We start from the raw sequence: 19,589 nt of genomic DNA, 5'->3' as shown, positions 1-19,589 counted from the left end.
ATGAAAACAAAATGTCGTATCTTTGCTATACGTTACAAGCTTGCAAATGTATGTAAATGTATGTAGATCAACATTGAAAGAAGTAAATTATTAGACATATAGGACTATATGAACCATGACAACATTGTTGATATTATTTTAGCATCAATAGGAACTGTATGTGGAACTAACAACTTCTATTGCCAGTGTTAAATCTTTATAGATCATCATAGGATGTTTAATCTTGTTTTGAACCCGAACCTAGCATTATCCATGGACTGTTAACCGACAGTTCATTATTTTAAGTCTGTTCTTTACTATCATTATTATTATTATTATTTTGTGTTAAGTTTTATGTAATGTTTTTCTATAACTTCTAATTTCTAATCAGTGATTTCTAAAATGTGATGTATTAGCACGAAACCAGATACCCAAGGGTGCACTCGAGCTGTTTTATGTAAAACGAGATTTTCGGACAGGCGCCTTTTTCGCGCTGCCAAAGCCCTGCTTACAAAGCCCGCAGGCTATATAAAACAACAGTAGATATCTACATTTAAAAGATGACCATCTTCTTCATATCGGCCAATACTATACAATACAGCCTACTTCAAAGCTTGGGCCTTCCCCAAAGATCCCCCATGACGATCGGTCCTATGCTGCCCGCTTGCAGCGATTTCTCACGAGTTTGACTTTGCCATCCGATCACCTATAAGGGAGCCTGCTCACGGCACGACCACCAGCTTATGGTCGCCACTCGAGAATCTTTTGTCCCCAACGGCCACCGATTGCACGAGGGAATTGCACTTCTGCAAATTAGCTCATTTCTGAAGCTTCAAGCATAGTTCTCTTTCATTGCTTTCTCACCAACCTTAGAAATAAAAAAATCTGTTGTTTTAACTTTCGCTAAAGTACTCCATGTATTTGTACCGGAAGCTGAAATTGTTAACTTTCGAACAATATTTAATATTTGCATATATAACCTAATGAATGTATATAAAACAGAAACTGCATACCCATATATGGCTTTCTTATGTACTAATCTTTTTTAAACTAAATAATTACTGTGTATATATGAGTAGACATGATTGATTTACGAAAAAAAAAAAGGGACGAGAAGAATATCGACACCGGAATATACCGTAAAATAATATGAATTCCAAACAAATTACGTTATCTCACTAGTTAACGTCCATTGGTATTTTTTACACTCGGAAGGATTCGAAAGTAAAGCGATAAATCAAGACTTGAGCAATGGTTGATTATTGACTTTTTAAGACGAGATTAGTTAACTTTAGACCATCGTCCTTGATCTATATCTGCAGGAAATAATTGATGAATTAGAAAAATCTCATGAAAACATCCAAAATATAATAAACATTAAAATAAACATTTACTTGTTTATATGTTGTCATTACGGAATGATATTTTCGCTTGGAAGTCACTTTTTGTTTTTGAAGATACGCGAGTTATCTTGTTTTTTACCGTAAAAAAGCCAAGGATGCGTTTAAATGCATCTGTCGAAGCACAATGAGGATGCATTTTCTTGCTCTTATATTAATCCGGTTTATCCAATCATACGACGTTTTATGTGCGCGCCTATAAATGCACAAAGTCATAAATTAGGAAACAATTATTTTTTAATCTATCATCTTTTGTTTATTGGACAATGATGAGAAGTGGAACAAAAATTAAGAGAAGTATTGACGTTGCCGCCTTCGTTAATCTTGATCAGGGATAGCACTGCACAAACCGCTGCAATTTTCTCGCTATATTTATTTTCACTATTTGTGAATAGAAATCAAGTGAGCCTTAGCTATGAATAATCAGTACAAACCAAAATTTAAAAAAATTCATATCAAAAGCTTAGTGTTTGTTGTAATAATATTTGATACACAAAATTCGCGGTTGTTTTTATGATATAAATAATGATGATGCTTTTTCAACCCGCGATATTTGTCTTAAACGTTGATTTTCCCTTGAAACAAATTTATCGGTATTACAAATTCAAGTTGTACTGAAAATTTAAATTACTTCTAGACGAACGTTATACAGAGCTAGCTAGTTCATGTCTGAAGAAATATGAATGGCATCGGTATAATTTTTCTTTAGATACGGTGTGATCGAGGGAAATAGGGATTCATTTTTTTCCAACATTGGTTGTGGATATAAAAACGTTAAAGCTATGTAATCCAAATGCTTTAAATATGGCTTAAAACACCAATCACCCTTTATAAAGTGATCACTATGAAATATGTAAATTCATTTAGATTTTCTATTAGAATGAGACAGGCCAATGACTTCTGGCAATACAAAAGCTGGCGGAGCAGAAAATAAATAATAATTAATTTTAATATGAACTTATCCGATAATAAAAACTTTATCTTATTATAAATAAACGAGGTTATTTTTCTCCAAGCTGTAGACCAGTCACCGCAACTAAGTTGTTGAAACGTATTTCTCTCTCTGTCGTTGGATGTTTCTTCGACGTTTTAAACAAGGTCTGGTCGCAATAATAACTCGATGCTTATATCTTTACTTTAAAGAAAGCGGTACGTCAACAGCATGAATGCATCGCTGGTAAACAAAAAGAAGGAGGTATCCGGTCTCACCGGTTGCTAAGGCGCGAGAAAAAATACATTGACCCCCACCTTGCATTTTATTCGAGGCTAAGTAGAGCAAAGATATTTACTAATAAAAAATAGGGAATATACCAATGTGATTTATTTATTCATAAATGAAGAAATTATCTACACAAATTTTACTATTATTGACATAGGATCAATTACAGTGACCATTTGATTATTCCATAAGAAAAATGCCAGAAAAGCCAAATTTGATATAAACTTGTATCATATAGTTTTTCTATGATGGCATCCGTCAACTTAAACCTACGATGCTTCCAAAGGCACTCTGATCTGAGAAGAGCCCAAGACGAACTCAGATGGTTTTTTTGTAGTTATTTTAACGATAATTATGTAATAGTTAATCAACTCATTCCCGATCTTTATTATCACTTAATAATCTTTCACATTTCTTCTTTTCAGCCAATAGACGACCGCTACTATGCATAGGCCTCCACCAAATATCGCCACGATAACAGTTCTTGCGCTGCCAGTATCCACCATATATCTTCCAAATGAATAGTATACCTTCACACTACAAGTGTCATACTTTTAATAAAGTTTTTGTTTTGTAAACTTCTTTTATTTATAACATGGTAATTCAAAGACATTACATAGAAGCGTATTATAATACTTCATACGGTTGGCCATTTAGACGTCAGGATATGCGCCTCACATCGAGCCCCCGTCGGGCATGATGAACAGAACAGTCATCACACTTATACTCATGACTCGGCGGCCGCGCCCGCCTAACCCGCGTTCAAGCGAAGGCGGTCTGAAGAGGCCCGTGTCATTCCCGACCGCCGAGTAGTCCTCGCTTCGCATAACTTACACTACACCTCATTCACTACACTGTATCACTACACTATATATCTACATGGGTGTAGTCCCTCTTCGTGCATTCGTCTACGTTGTAACTGGGTACGATCACCCAACGTGAATTTTTAGTACGCGGACTCAATTTCGATGAAGCTATAAAAGCCTAAATCGGCTAGCGGCATAACATCAAACACATCAAATGCAAATACACAGTTGGCCACAAAATAATTACTAATTTTAATGAATCCTAGAAAAAAAAGTGTTACAAACATATATTTAATTTTACTGCTAAACTTATCTCCTATCGTTATTTTTCTTATATTTATTAATATTCTTACGCACTTATGCCAGATTATGATAATCGATAAAAAAAGGGGTTCTACAAGAACTTACAATCGAATTTTAAAAATATTACGCAAAATGTTATTATATTATGAAGACGCTAATGCAATTAAGAATTTTTTATTAAAAGTTTCAGTTTTGTTGTTCATTTAAGTTTGAGAGTGTGGATTGGAAAAAATTGTGACTAGCAAAAAATTAATAATTAAATAATAAATGTATTCTTAAAATTCTTATATATTCGGAGTTATAATAAGGTGCTCAGGTGTAAAAAAATTTCATATCAATTTTGATTTTTTTTTAAATACAAATATTTTTATATTGTAACTCATGTACTTTTATATTTTTAAAACTGTCTCATTAAGTAATTCTGTCATAGCAAAATATTATTTAATTTGATTACTATTTCTTCAAATCATCAAATTAATCTAAGATTTATGTCACAAAAAATGTCGAAACTAAAAATATCTATCCAAAAGTGTCTAAAAGTTAGTCTCATTTTTACGCACTTTAGGATAGCCGAACCAAACCAATTAGTGTTGTGTTTCATAGAGCAATATAACCAAATCGACAGCTGGGGCGACGGTCCTTAGCAATGAGAGAAATGACAAGAAATCCTTAATACAAAATGTGTAATATATGTTTGTTGCAGTGATTCCGGCCAATGTAGCATATTTTTTTTATACTATTGCCACATATGAATTATATCTACATTTCTATTCAATTAAATTTATTTTTTTTTGTTATCATTATACGTGTACTTAAGTACATTGTATACTTAATTAAAAGCCATTCTTTTTTAGTCTAACATGTTCTAATTGATTTATTTAAAACAATGCAATAAATACTTAAATAGGCAAAGGCAGGGAATATTTTTAAACGATAGTCGTTGAAGTGTGAATGCTGCGCCGTAACCTTTGTAGAGAAACAAAACGTGAATTAAGCACGATCTTTGTTCTTACATCTAATGGCCAAGGATGCTTGACATCGATTAGAAAGGCTTCTCTGTAGGCACTGAGTCGGTTTTGAAAGGCGATTTGATTCGTTCCGTGGGGTCGATGAAACTTACTATTATTTCATTGGACTGATAGATTATATAAATACCTTGTAATTTGTTTTTATCCATACATCGTAGGTGGTCTGTTTAGTATCAACTAATATAATAATAGTTATTAAACTATACAATACTTTAAAAAGATAGCCGTTTATCGATTTTAAAGAAAGAAACACATGTGGAGTTTCATCTGCTACTTTTTCCAGCAGTAATGCTTTCAGGAGTGGCAATAATATTATGTTGAATGATTTTTATTCTTAATTACTTACAATTAATTAAATACATTTGTGTAAAACCAGTTAGATGCTCTATAGATAAAATAATGCATGCACTCATTTTTCTAAAGTTTGTTTTTAAATATTACAATTCTTTAAAATCGTTGGGTAAGCTATTGTGTAACTGTACTCTTTTAGACAACGCAGTTTTCATTCCGTAGTTTGTTCTAACATTAATTAATTATAATTCGTGTCTATTTCTTAAATTATAACTATGTTGTGTTTTGATAAAATTTATATAAATGAATATAATAGAATAAACGGATCTCAAGTTAATTTTTTTAGTGTAATTATCTATAAAGTTTCTGGAAGATTAATATTTAAGTTTTTTTTTCATATTATTGTATATTTGGTGTGCGATAATGGAAGTTATAAACATATGCTTTAATTATTTTATTTTTATTCTTTTTTCTGAGATCTTAGCTTTCAAGTTCGCACGATAACAGACCAATTGAGGCGTGAAAACAATTATAAATGGGTGTCCAATAAGAGCTATGACCAAGGTTCCCTCTCCAGGGTTTTTCTTCCTGGTTTTAGGCTAATCTTTAGCATAAAACCTTTTTTAATCTCAGTGCCCTGCAGTACTAGCCTGCTTCAAAATAAAAATATTTGAACGTATACTACGTTATATCATAACAGCCATAGGACCTCCACTGTTGAGCATAGGCTACCTCTACAGATTTCAAAAAGGGCTGTTTGGAACCGACCGGTGACCAGCGTCTTCGGGCGACTATAAGCTCAATAAAGTCTATTCATTTTGTTAGTGGATATCCAAAGCTGTACTTACCTATCCGTGGTCTCTTCTGCAGAACCTTTAAGGCCCGAGGAGCTATCTGTTTTGAGTACTAAATGACTTATCCCTAGCCACTAAACAAATGACAGTACTAATTATACCTGATTATTAATGCTTATGTCCACGTTATAAATAATGTCACAAAAGCGACAGTAGAATCAAATCCTACAAACAATAAAGCTGTGATAAATTTGATCACTGAAACGGTAAACACTTTGACGTACGTATTATTCATATATAACAATATTATCGTAGCAATAATACATCACTAGATCCAGCTGTTATTATACGGTGTAAAAATACTAATTATAATAATAATCATCATTTCAGCTGTACATTTTCCTCCGTTTGATTTAGGCCTCTCCTTTAGATGCCTATTAAGATCTATTGAAAGTGGCCGGCATCAACTGACTTTCGACGACCTTCCCACATTATTGCTGAAAGTCTGTCGTTCGTGGTTAAAACTCCAGAACTCTCGACCCCAGTGGCCATCTGTTCTGTGCGCTTTAAAGCTTGTCGCTCCAACTGATCCAACCAATCCGCTTTATTGATTATTTATATACGGATCATTCCTAAAACCTGATTCGATCTTTAAGAGAAATCGCGAGCACAGCCCTCTCCATAACTCTTTGGATGACTGTAATAACTTGCTAATGAGGCCTAAAGTGAATGAACACGTTTCCGTGCCAGAAGTCATCATCGGTAACACATATTGGTCGTAGACGTTAGTTTTGAGACATTGAGGGTTATTGGTAAAAAGATGTTTTGTAGTTTCCCGAACGCTGTTCAGTCGGGCTATATTCAATAATTATTCGCTTTCAATAACGATAGTATGTACTATTTAATAATGTTATCTCTAAACTAGGCCTAACCTGTCTTATATACAATGCTAAACACCGTTTGTCATTAATAAGAACAAAGACATTATTTTCTTGAATTTAATTTTTGTCATGATTTAAAAATACAGAATAAATTTCAATGGCAGACAACCACAACATGCGCTAGGTTAACAAAAGAAAGAATTTTAAAAACATTAACCGGGTAGGTAATAATTATTTTATAAAGAATTATTTATTTTACACCAATGACTCCTAAAATTTTTTGTGCGGATGAAGATGAAGGGGCATAGTAAAAATCTATAGAATTTATTTTACATAGAAAATTGGTTACAGAGAGTTGATGACGAATGATGAGAGAATCCGTCACACTGCTGATGCGAAAACGATAGACTAGTAGAATAGCACAGCATTTATAGCAAATATATTTTAGTAAGTCTGGCGTAACCTCTAATAATGTATAAAAAATGTATCAACGTATTATTACAGTCAGGTTTTATCTCCTACTTTCAAGTGTATAAACGGTCCTACACAATTATTAGTATAAAAAATAATGTCGGTTGTGACTGTTTAATTTCAAGATAAGTAAAAGATAACACAGTATTTGTTTATCTTTTTATCATGAACGTATTAAAAATTATCTCGTCGTAGTCGATGGCTTCCGTACTTCGAAGGGCAGATTGAAAAGTCGGCCCCGACGGTGATCACAGTGCGTGTTACAAGTCGGAAGCCTTCGGGCGGTCAGCGAAACCGCCTCTAAGACTTCCGACATGGCCGTTACTAGAACAGATAAGAATAGAAATGTGAACAATTTTTTTTATTTTGCACGAACACAAGGTTTGGTACACACGTGCTGGTGCATATTTTCAAACAATTGGAACCAACGTATACTTTCATTAAAATATCCAGTAATGTGTTTAATAATATAATTTTAACTATTTTTATTTATTTACGTTTATCAACAGGGCATAAGCAACATGGCGTAGGTACACATTTAATAGGCAACAAATGAAATACAAGGAGCGATCTTATCTCAAACGATTTTGTTCCAGGCAACCGTTTGATGAACCTTGTTAATATACTAAAATAAAGCAGGCGATCATCATGTGATAGATGTTGTAAATAGAAATACATGCATATTACAAAGTACTTATGATACATATAATAAAAAATAGCTACTTACTTTTGTAATTACCGCATGTTCAAAGCACTAAATTGACATTTTATTTATAGCTTGCCTAGATTATAGCTTATAGGATAGTACGTTCGGCTAAAGATGAAAATAGTTAAAATAATTATCATAGGTAAATAAGAAATACTAGATTTATATGTTTTTGAAATAAATGTTAATATCATTTTAATAATGTCACTATTAACATTTAAAACGGTAGTATGTTCGCTACAGATATGTGCATCGAGCGATTTCTATCACGTTATGCTTGAATCTAGTGGTGATGTACGACTTAAGCTGTTTACCTGTGTTTATAGAAGATAATCAACGTAGACTTATTATTTCCCGTCGTCACATTAGAACTATTATTTCCGAGTTAAAAACAAAAAATAATGATTAACATCATTATTTTTTGTTTTGCAGAGAAAATTATACAAACATGTAACTGTCTCTGTTGTTTGTAATACAGTTGTAAATTTACATAGCCCAGGCGTACAGCGAGGATCAGGTTAACATCCTCCGAGAAGATCCTTGACATTTAGTTATAATTACCTTTAAAAAAACACAGGACTCGATTTGCCCACTTATAGCAAGGAGTTAAGGTAATAGCTTCCAGTAAAGTCTACGGGTAAAACCAGTTTAAGTGAACTTTCGCGATGTCTATTGGTATGAAAAGAATGAGAAATTAACTACAGATGAAAGAAAATAACCACTAAAATGTTGGATTAAACTGATAACAGTTTATAACCGTAAAACTTAATAAAAAGCATATTTTAGTAATCATTATTAATGACAAAAAAAATTAATTCAATACAACAACAAAAAATATGTAACTTTTATTTACAATGCATAAAATTGAAAGTCACGTTGCAATTTAATATAAAACATTATCATGCCTTATTGAAGCGACCCGCAACTAACGTCTAAAGAAGACCATAAGTCATCTATCTACTGTGCAGATGAAGGCTTTCCGGTCCGTGGCCTTCATTCCAGAACTTTACCCCCAGCGACTTGTTCTGTTCGCTACGTGTTCTGCAAACTGCCACTACTTTGTCTCACAAATCTGAGTACGTTCAGTTCTGCTTTGAAATAAAGTTCCTTTGAAAATAGAGAGTTAGCAAACTGTTATATGTTCAAAAATAAGGTTCGACACACATTCGTGGAAGAATCGTCATAACACTCTCGAATAACGATATGTATTTGTAATTTATGTATATGCGTTATCATCCTATTTAAGTATGTGTTTATCAGTAATTACATGATAAATATAGTAATTACCATGTAAATACAGAAGACATATATATATGTAAATTTTGTATATCATTTAGACACATTATATTGACTCGTATAGAATGCCTGTAAAGCATAAAGTCCGCCGTTATGCAACGTGTAAAAAAGGTAAACAAATAAATAATTTTCCAATCTATTATAATTGGTGTTTGTTGTAAAATTGATATCACAACACAGTTGATTGCTTCACATTGTCGACTTAAGTGTGTTTATTCGTGTAATACAACCAAGAGACTACACGTGTTTATAATATGTAATATTTACACAAATTGTGCGCCTCTCAGGAATCGAACAGTCGCCATTAAATAACTGCAATATTCCACAATTGGTACTAATTTATAAGTACTTATAAATAATATAAAAATATCCATATATACAGAGTGATTGATTATATGTGTAAAAGCTTTAAAAGCTTTATATATCTCATACGCTGCCAATTAATATAAGAGTCTACTCTTAAAAACACGATGTTTTAAATAATAAATAATATAATGCTTAAAAAGCATTTTCAAAATTCAGATTACTATATATATAATTTTTTTATTATTATCTGTCAATTCCTGCAGATTTCATACTGCCAGAAGTTATTAGCCTATTACATTTCATTAGAAAAAAAAACTAATTTAACATATTTCAAAATGATCTCTTTATTTAGAAATTGACAATAAATGGTGACAAAGCTTAAAAGCTTTTTGCCGACAAATGAGCTATATATTCAACCCTTGAAAGCTTGTAACCAATCACTCCGTATATTCTTGACTCACGGATTTTTTTAATAATAATGATAATGATATTTGATAAACACAAAAGGCACAAAATTAGGTCAAAAATAAAACAAAATTAAAACAGTAATAAGTTACTAATTAAACAACTAAACTACATTAAGTGTGTACAATTATAATAATAAAATTAAGCAAAGCTTGATCTATGTGCCATCATTAACAGGTTGACTTGATTAACATTTCCGCATCTTAAATTTATGGTTACGAAGGGCGTTGGAAGATAATTGATGATTTTACAATTTCTTCCCGTTCAATCGTATTACCGTATGATTACGCCAAGTGGCTGGAAAAAAAGTTGATACTAACGGATGTCAAATTTGGTGCAAACAATAATATTGAAATAATGTAAGATGGCTATGCCCGTGATTTCTTTATGAGAGAAAGAGATACAATGAAACCCGAGGTAACCGCCATAGCCTAGGAGATTTGTAAGTTCAAGTGGCAGTTGGCAGGCCCCATAACGCGCAAGACATATGGCCACTGGGACCTTAAAGTTTTGGCATGGAAACCAGGAACCGTTGAACTCAGCGTGAGACGTCTACCCACAAGGCAGACAGACGACTTTGTTAAGGCCGTCGGAAAATTTGAATACAGGCTACTTCCTACACGAGATTCTGGAAATTTATGGATGAAGTCCTATCCAGCAGTGGACGTCTTAGAACTAAAGTTACGACGATGGACCTTATTGTTTATTCAGTTAACAATAATGATATTACTCCACTTTCTTGTCACTGTAAGACATGAATGTAGACCGCTTGCAACTGGTCTTAATTTAAATCCATGGGGTAGGTCTGTGTCCGTAACAGGGAGCGACCTAGGGCTAAAATTATGCGGATGATGAAATTATTCAAACTTTTTCATAACGCTACTACTAATCATTCACGTTCCAAATATTTTTTAGTTCCGGTGATGTTTCGTCAACATTTACAGCTTGATTCTTAAAAGTGGTCGCGGGTCATAAAATATATTTAACTTATTATTCGCATTTCTCAAGTACAATGTAGTTAGAAATGCACCCAAAAGAGGGACTGACGATCTGATCTGACGTCAGTAGACGCTGGATGCAGGCTGCTTCCAATCGGTCTTATAGTTAAATTTATGGATAAGCTCAAGTCCAGTGGACGTTTTTGTCTGGAATGATAATGTATTAAGATCTTCAAATATACGTCATTAAAGTTTATTTATTACTGTATGATAGTTGTTTATTATTAATATTGTTCTATAATTATTATAAAAGATGAATGAAATAGTTAATGGTAAATTTCTGGTTAAATATTGTGTTAATTTGTGTTTAAGTAATTCCAATTAATAAATAAAAGTTATTCGTCAGGACTTCTCCCTGACTAACGTCTAGGAATGTGTGTCGGTTATGCAGAGGAGGATGTGTTTTATAATGAATGTTTCAAAAAAGTTTGTTCTTCAGTTCAACGATGTCTTTTATTATATAATGTTCTCTTGCATTACAGTGCTTTCTCTCAGAATGACGGTGATAGCTTACTACGCGGGCTCGTATAAGTAAATGTGTTAATTATAAAATAAAATATTGAAATTGATTCTAAGTGTTTTCCTACCGATGTTCCAGATCGTGATCGATAGTCAAAAAAAAAACTATCCATTTTCACCAGGTTGTCACTACTCACAATTAATATTTGTACAGAACTCAATTAATTTCAACTGTTATAATTTTTGTGCAAAAAACACTTAAAATCCCCCAATCTCATAACCTCCCCTTTTTTCTCGCTACTAGAGATTAAGTTGAGAAATTGATGAATGTTCTTGCAGACAACCACCTAAAGAAATAAACTTTAACATTTCTAAATCGATAAATACATAATAATTCTATATTGGTTTTACATAATGTAAATCATTGCACTTGTAACTTGTACATAATATTTGCGTATTTCCCGTACTAAAAATGTTTTTTTTAATTAAGGTAACCTTTTAAAAAGCGAGTTCTGCAAATCACTTACGATCGAATATGCATTATAATATCTAAGTAAGTTTTTTTTATTATTTCCTTATATCGTTTTTCAAATACAAATTAACACTTACAATGTACAGATAGATATCACTTGACGTTGATAACGGGGCCAATGACCATAAGATCTATACGTACGTCATTCGCTCACAGATCACAGTTTGACGTTTGTGTGTTTAAACTAACCGCATTCTTACGGTATTCCCCTAGTACTCTTAGCCCCTTAACTAATAGTCAGTTGTACGAGCATATTTGGTTTTTATGTAAACATTGTAATTTGCCAATATTAAGACAATACCAAGAACTGGTCCAGTTTTGTCAATGTTTTGAATGAGATTCACATATTGATATACCGCTTCGTGTTTACAGGTCTCGTGTCAATGCGAACAGATGACGTCAGTTTGCGTTTTCGTTTCTGACTTTACATCCAATGTATTTTTTACTATCTAAATAGTTTAATACATTCTCAGTAATTTAAAATAGAAATCTTGGCAAATAGTATTGATTACGGTCATTATAAGGAAAATTCAGAGTTGTTTTGAATGAAAAAGCTCACGGGTAAATCTTTACGGATAAATAATGTGATAATAGTGATAAATATTGAGGGTACATTTGTTTTGACTCGTGTTCTGACCTGACGTTTTCCCATTGGGAAAATGGATATTAACTAAATCTTATCACTACATATCCTGTTCAGACTTGATAATCAGTTTATGTGATCTTAAGATTATTTTCTTCTGTACAAAGAAAATAAATCTTAGTGACAAGTTGTATGCTCAAAATTGTTTACATATTGAACTTGAATCAACCGGGTAGAATAAAAAAGTATTGGTAACATAACTTTTTTAAAAACATCTCCGGGTATAGCTTCTACCTGTATCAATAGTCGATATTGGAGGGATATAAAATTTATCTTAGTGGCACTTAGTGTGTTCACGGATTTATTTATATGGCCTCCGTCGTTGCGGACCTCTCGTTCTCCACTATCTTGAGAGGGACAGAGTCTTTTTTACACTTTATTAATTTTTCTGGAAATTCGTTATTTTATTTATTCTACTTCTTCCATACATCACATTATCTTCCGTTTTTCTCGTCTTCTAGCAAGTCTGAGTGGGTCATATAAGGGTAACATTGTCTTCAGCCGTCACCTTTCTGTGAGCGTTTACCTTCGGAAACAAGTGTCAGAAGAAATTCCTTTGTTATTTGTAGGGAGAATACAGAGTAATTTTAATGAGCTGTAATGTGCTTTGATCGGATTTTTATAGGTATCTTCGGTAAAAATAAAACGGCCGACGCCAATACTCACGTGTTGTCACCTGGTTTTTAGATGAGTACCTAAAAAAAAACGACGCGATACAATAATACGATGCCACCACTGGCAGAGACGTTACGCGCGGCATACGCCCGCTGAGTGCCTCGCTTGAGAGTCTAAGGTAAGAATCCTGGTCTGGGAGAGCATGCAAGACCTTTTCCTGCCAGTTGCAGTATCAGCATCACTGGCGGAGAAAAGGGCATAGTCAGCGGTTGTCTCTTGTGAACGTGACGGTGCAGAATGAAGCAGCCTGTTAAAATTGAAAAGGCTATGGTAGCTGACCGCTAGTTCTGTCCACCCTTTTGTATCTGTATCTATATGAGTTCTAAAAAGAGAGCTAAGTTATACCCTGCTTACAGTAAAAGACGACTAAAAGAAGAGCCAGATTTGCGGGCGCTAAATGTAAACTCGAAGTTGTGTCGTGTTGTTGCGACACAGCGGGGATGCCGAAAGAGATTGAGCTTCTCCTCAGGATATAGTACTTAGGAGGACCCACTTGTTCCATAGGAAATTCAGATTCCTCTTCAAAGGTATGTAGAAAAATCCTTGAGGTGGTTTTAGGAAATAGGAATATCGTATAACTTTGTCGTTTTCCTAGAGGAAAAAGAAGAAGGATTTATGAGTTAATGTCTTCTTCAATGTCAATAGGTGTTAAGCTGCTCGAAACTTTTAATTGTCATTATTATAAACATCATGTTATCGGAAGCGAAGGCCGAAGAGAAGCCCATTGCAAGGCTCAGGCCTCCACCAATGATCACTACGATAATCAGTCTTATACAGCCCACAACCACCGACTTTTATGAACCTTGACCATGTCATCAGTCCAGCTATCGGGGAGCCTGCCCACGTCGCGCAGCTCGTGGTTGCCACTCGGGAATCTTATGGCTCCAAAAAACTTTAGTGTGCCTATTATATAAAGATTTTAAATGATGCACACTATCAAAATAATCATCGCAATTTGGTACCATCTTCCTCTAAATATAAATAATTTATTTGTTGATTGTTATAAATTGTATCAAATAAAAAGAACATAAAGATTAATTAATCATTCAATGTAGAGAACAGAGTTGTTTTAACTGAGTTAATTATAACTAATCGTAATAAAAGACGCATCGAACCGTGAGGAGTCCGACCTCCGCGGGGTCGTTACCGGTAATCGGAGGCGCGGGACGCAGGATCGGGTTCAAAGCCACGCCTTGACACGAGACCACTAGCGACGCACCGCTGAACATCCTACGGTGCGTTACTATCGAACTGTTAACCTCTCAAGGTCATTGCCATACTCAAATATACCATAAAATTTAATCATGAATTCAGGCATATGAGGTCCGCTGCTGAAGCTAGAGACCTCCACCATACATTTCCAATGAGATAAGTTGGAAGCAGTTCCGGTGGCAGCATTCAGTATTTCCCGACGATATTAACAAGTACAGTTTCATCATTATCATCGTTTCAGACGTAGATCGTCTACTAGCGAGCATAGGTCCATAGGTCTTGTAGACAGGCCATAGATTTCCATTAGGACATAAAAAAGGTCGGACAGCCGACTTTGTAGGTGAACGTACTTCGCTGCGTTTGCCGGTTCGTGATTTATCTTGTCACCTGCAAAATCATATTTTCAATCCGTTAAGTATATTGATGACGAGAAAATGATTAATTTGATTAAATTAGATAATTTGTTATTAACTATACCATTAAGTTTACACACTAATTTTAAATAGGTTTTATAACCAATTAAAAGTAAACAAAAAATGAAAACATAACGAACGCAAAAAAATTGGTAAAAAATGAACAATACATTTACATGTATATGTTTTTGTGTTGCAGAATATCATGGTAATTTATCTTAGAGGATTCATAAATATATATAATGGTCACTGAGAGTAGTAGCCCAGTGGTAGAGTAATGAGTAACTTTTTACATTCATACATAGAATTTCCAGTGTTCTCCAACAAGTTTCTCGAGGATAGGCAGCAGCGACCTCTTTGGGAGAGGTCTAAACCTTACAATGAGCATCTATAGGCTGAAACAACGACGACAGTATTACAGTGGATTACACGGGAGTATTAGAGAGGAAATCAGTCAGGTAGATAATTTAGAAAATTGCAACAAAAATCATTTACTTAATCAGTATAACTAATGCATTACCTCGCACGTGAGTAATTGAAAGCTTTATTTATATTTCGTTTTACAAAAAATACAACGGTTTTAAATATTGCACCGCATAAACTATTTATTTGTTTTAGTGCTAGCATTCACTAAAATACATCTTCACTTACATTATAAAGTAAATAAATTAGGCATAATTATACAGTATCCAAATAAGCTACAGGCGCGTGACTACCTAGCAGACCACCATCATTGTTTCAACCGTAAGACGTCCTGTGCTAGGCCATCTGAAACAGTATAATCAAATACTAACATAAAAGATAATATTTTTAATATTTATTTTTTTTTCTATTTTATTTTTTAATAGTACAACATGTTTATCATCTTTATCATCATTATTCCAGCAATAGGATATCCACTGTTGAATATTGGCCACCTCGATAAATTTCTGTGTTAAAAACCATCGTCTGTCGACCTCACATCAATCTTTGGCGGCTTGAACTTTATAATTGGGCCTAGAAAAGGTTCTACTGCAGTGATTGTAAATTGTTCTAGTGTCGTCTAAAATAGTATACATCATACAATTTAGAGATGAGAGGCCTGTATATAGAAAATAACAAATATTTTTTTTACATAAAATTCTTAGTTGCATTACTTGTTAATGAATTTTCGTTATATTAACATTTATCGTATTAAACATCAAACAGATACAAAATGTAAATATAAAAAGCTACAAAAACAAAGCAATTTTAACTATAACATAAAACCTTGCCAAGCGACTGCCTAAGACTATCAGCTATCTAAATATATTTACAACAGAGGCAACGACCCTCGAATTAATTGCACCGCGCCTTGGAAGTTTTTTATCGCGAGTTCTAGATTATTCTAGATTTTCGTTCACAAAAACTCATACAAGAAATTGTTTTAAACAAATATTAGTTGTAGAATTCTTATATAATAGCTACAAAGCCAAATGTACAAAAGATATATATGAATGTATTATAATGATTACAGTAGATACACTTGAGTGAATTATATTATAATCTTCACTTAGTATTCCTACAGACTGAAATAAACAAATGTGGATAGATAGTATATTTGTATTTTTTGGTGGGAAGTCGAAAAGATTATTTATGAAAATCGATCGGCAATCTTTGTGGGAGCCTTGCTCTAGGCATCAAACGGCTTACATAATAATGATGAACCAGTGTAGCTTGGAGAAAGAGAACCCACGACAGAAGAAAAAGACAATTTATTGTGAAGGACTTAGCGTAAACGCAATGCAATCTTAAGATCTGCGTCGAATAACTAAATCTTTTTAAATTAAATTGGATCTCCTAACGTGTTGCTAAGAGTTAAACTTAAGAACTGCTCAACATTGCAATTGTCTTCAGGTTTCATTTAGGCAAGTAGAATGACCTAAAGAAGAGGGAAAATGGATCATTGCGTGAAAATATTACAACCTAAAGTTTTCTTTTCCTATAGAAATAACAATGTAAATATAAACACCAGGTCATAATTATGAAACACTTCACGTAGTTTAACGATAACCACAAATATCTATATTATATATATATTACATATCTAAGATTAAATTAAAAATTAATTATCTCGCAGGCCAGTGTTTCCACTAGTCCGTCCAAAGGTATGACTTGTTCACGCTATCTCTAATTTTAATACCTGTTTTGACAACTGTATATCGTACGTTCAATACACAGATGCACAGTGTACGTCAATTGTGACAAAACAGCTCATAACATATAATAACGAAGGAAAACGTCGTAAATAATCATATATGTTAAAACCATGCAATACTCTACAACTTTATAGACATCGTTTATCATAAATACCAATACATATTCACAGAAATTCCCAGCGTTAAACAATTTTTCTCGGATTGCTAACGAGAGTACGACTTTAATTTTCCTGGAAGTATTATAAGAAAAAATCGTATCGGCATTTTAAATAAATGGAAAGGAAAATCTGTTTCATCCATTTTTTCCTTGTATTAAGATTTGAATTAAATATTCATGTTTTTGAATTCCTTCGAAAGGGTTTCTTAAGGGCTTACTTTAACTGGTCAACATGAACAAGGCTTTCTTAAATAACTTAACGATGGCCATGTATCACTATTTAACAACGCAAATAAACTATAGGCATACCGCTCTAGTTGAGTCCTGAGTCGAAGCGACTGATGCCTCTAATAAAAAAAAAACTCCTTACTGGCAAACCATAATATACGAGTACAATACCAATATTGTAAGAAAATAGAGCCTTTATATATATGTAGTAAAGGAATGAAGAAATAATGATTATACCGGCTAAAAACTAATTTAAAATAACGTCGCGTTGATAGTGTCACGTACGTCGACATATGTATATTCCACACGTGCCCATAGAAAGAAATCAGCGCGAGTAATTGAAAAATTGCAAACTTCCTCATTACCTCGCAATTAGAACCCCAGGTCCGTCAATTATTGCCGGCAACCCCAACTTCCGAACGTTCACCTCTCGCTCTATTGTACGCGAATTATCTTCTGTTTCTCTCTATAATGCAATCTAAACAGTATGCATCAACATTGCGTAAGCTTGCTCCGTCCCTCCCGCACCGGAATAGTTTAAATATTAATTTAATTGAAGGGTTATAAGTACTTGACCATCAGAATGAATAACTCTATCGTTTGCCTTTAATATCTATACATATAAAGATTGTTTGGCATACAGAGTGATTTGAAATAGGTGTAGAAACGAATTTAAAGAGGTGAGTATGTCATCACTGCTATTTTCAATCAGGCAGTATAAAGCGATTATTCTAAAATAAGATTTTTTTTTTCAATTGGAATGTGACAAGTTAGTCATTTCTGTACAGTTTATAGTGACGGATAGAAAATAATAATAATTTCCATACGTAGAAATGCAGTCGATGAATACTCTTTTTCTTACTATATTATTATATTTATACTATATTATGATTACGCTATTTATTATTACTGAACTGTTTGATTTTTGAATAGTGTATACTATACATTCACAGTCAGCAAATGAGATATATATTCACCCTGTATATGAAATTGCTTAGCTAAAAGATCATTTACTCATTTACCATTGAAATTTGAGATTTATGTATATTTATATATTTTTAAAAGAAGTTTTATGTGCTATCTCTAGTATTGTATTCCTTCACCAGATAGCGATGTAAACTCTTAAATTATATAACAGTAACACACACTCATTACTACACTCACACACACATACACTCATATATGATTTACATAATTTTAATTTTATTTCTTTAAGTCTTTTTTCCTATAAAATTTATTGTTCTGTTTTTGCAATTTAACAATTGATGTTTTTGTTCATTAACATTCTGTTGTGTTTCTATAACAGAGGCAAGCGCTGCCAACTACGACACTGTTATATTAACTACTGCAAATAATAATTATCAAACGTACCTATTCTCATGTATAATTAAGACATAAATAATTAAGCTTTTAAAGATATCAGAAAAACGGCTACTGGACTCAATAAATTACATACACAAAAATATATCTTTCCATGTATTAGGGTGACCGGAAAGAAATGTCGTTTCTGTCGACATATTTTTCAAAAAAAAACCGATTGATTTTTACCGCTCCGGCATTGAATATGGTATACTAGATGTCAAAAGGTTGTTGCTAACGAAAGTGAATATGTTGCTGATTAGAAATAAAAACTTGTTATGAATGTAGTCGTGTGAATTTAACTTAAGAAAACGACGTAACTTCCTCTTATAAATATAAACATCATAAATATCTTTCAGTTACAGTGTCGTCAAACGCTAAATACATGTTTACAATTTTTTTGTCAAGTGCTGTACACAAGAGCTTCGCAGCAGTTTATTAAGTATGTTATATAGAGTAACACTGTATTAATTCGGTATAAATACACGGTTAATACTGGCTATGCTCAAAAATTTCAGCCGCGGGCTGTCGGATATAAGGATCGCTCCTAAATTTCCAATAAAAACTTTTGGTAGGAGCCTGCGCCCAGAATGTTCGACGGCCTTGACAAGGTCGCCAGTCCACCATCGCTGCGCTTGCCGGTACGTAATTTCCATAGAACCTTAACATCTCAGTGATCATCAGTTTTGCACATGAGCCCTGCCCACTGCCACTTAACGTGCCAATTCACTGGACTATGGTAATTACCCTCGTTTGTTTACGGATTTCTGCATACCTCATACTTCTAGCAA

The sequence above is a fragment of the Battus philenor genome, unplaced genomic scaffold, assembly GCF_028537555.1.
Source record: "Battus philenor isolate CCGP_79_NKW_IND1 unplaced genomic scaffold, ilBatPhil1.0.hap1 SCAF_28, whole genome shotgun sequence".
NCBI classification, from domain to species: domain Eukaryota; kingdom Metazoa; phylum Arthropoda; class Insecta; order Lepidoptera; family Papilionidae; genus Battus; species Battus philenor.
Note: the sequence above shows the minus strand (reverse complement) of the source record.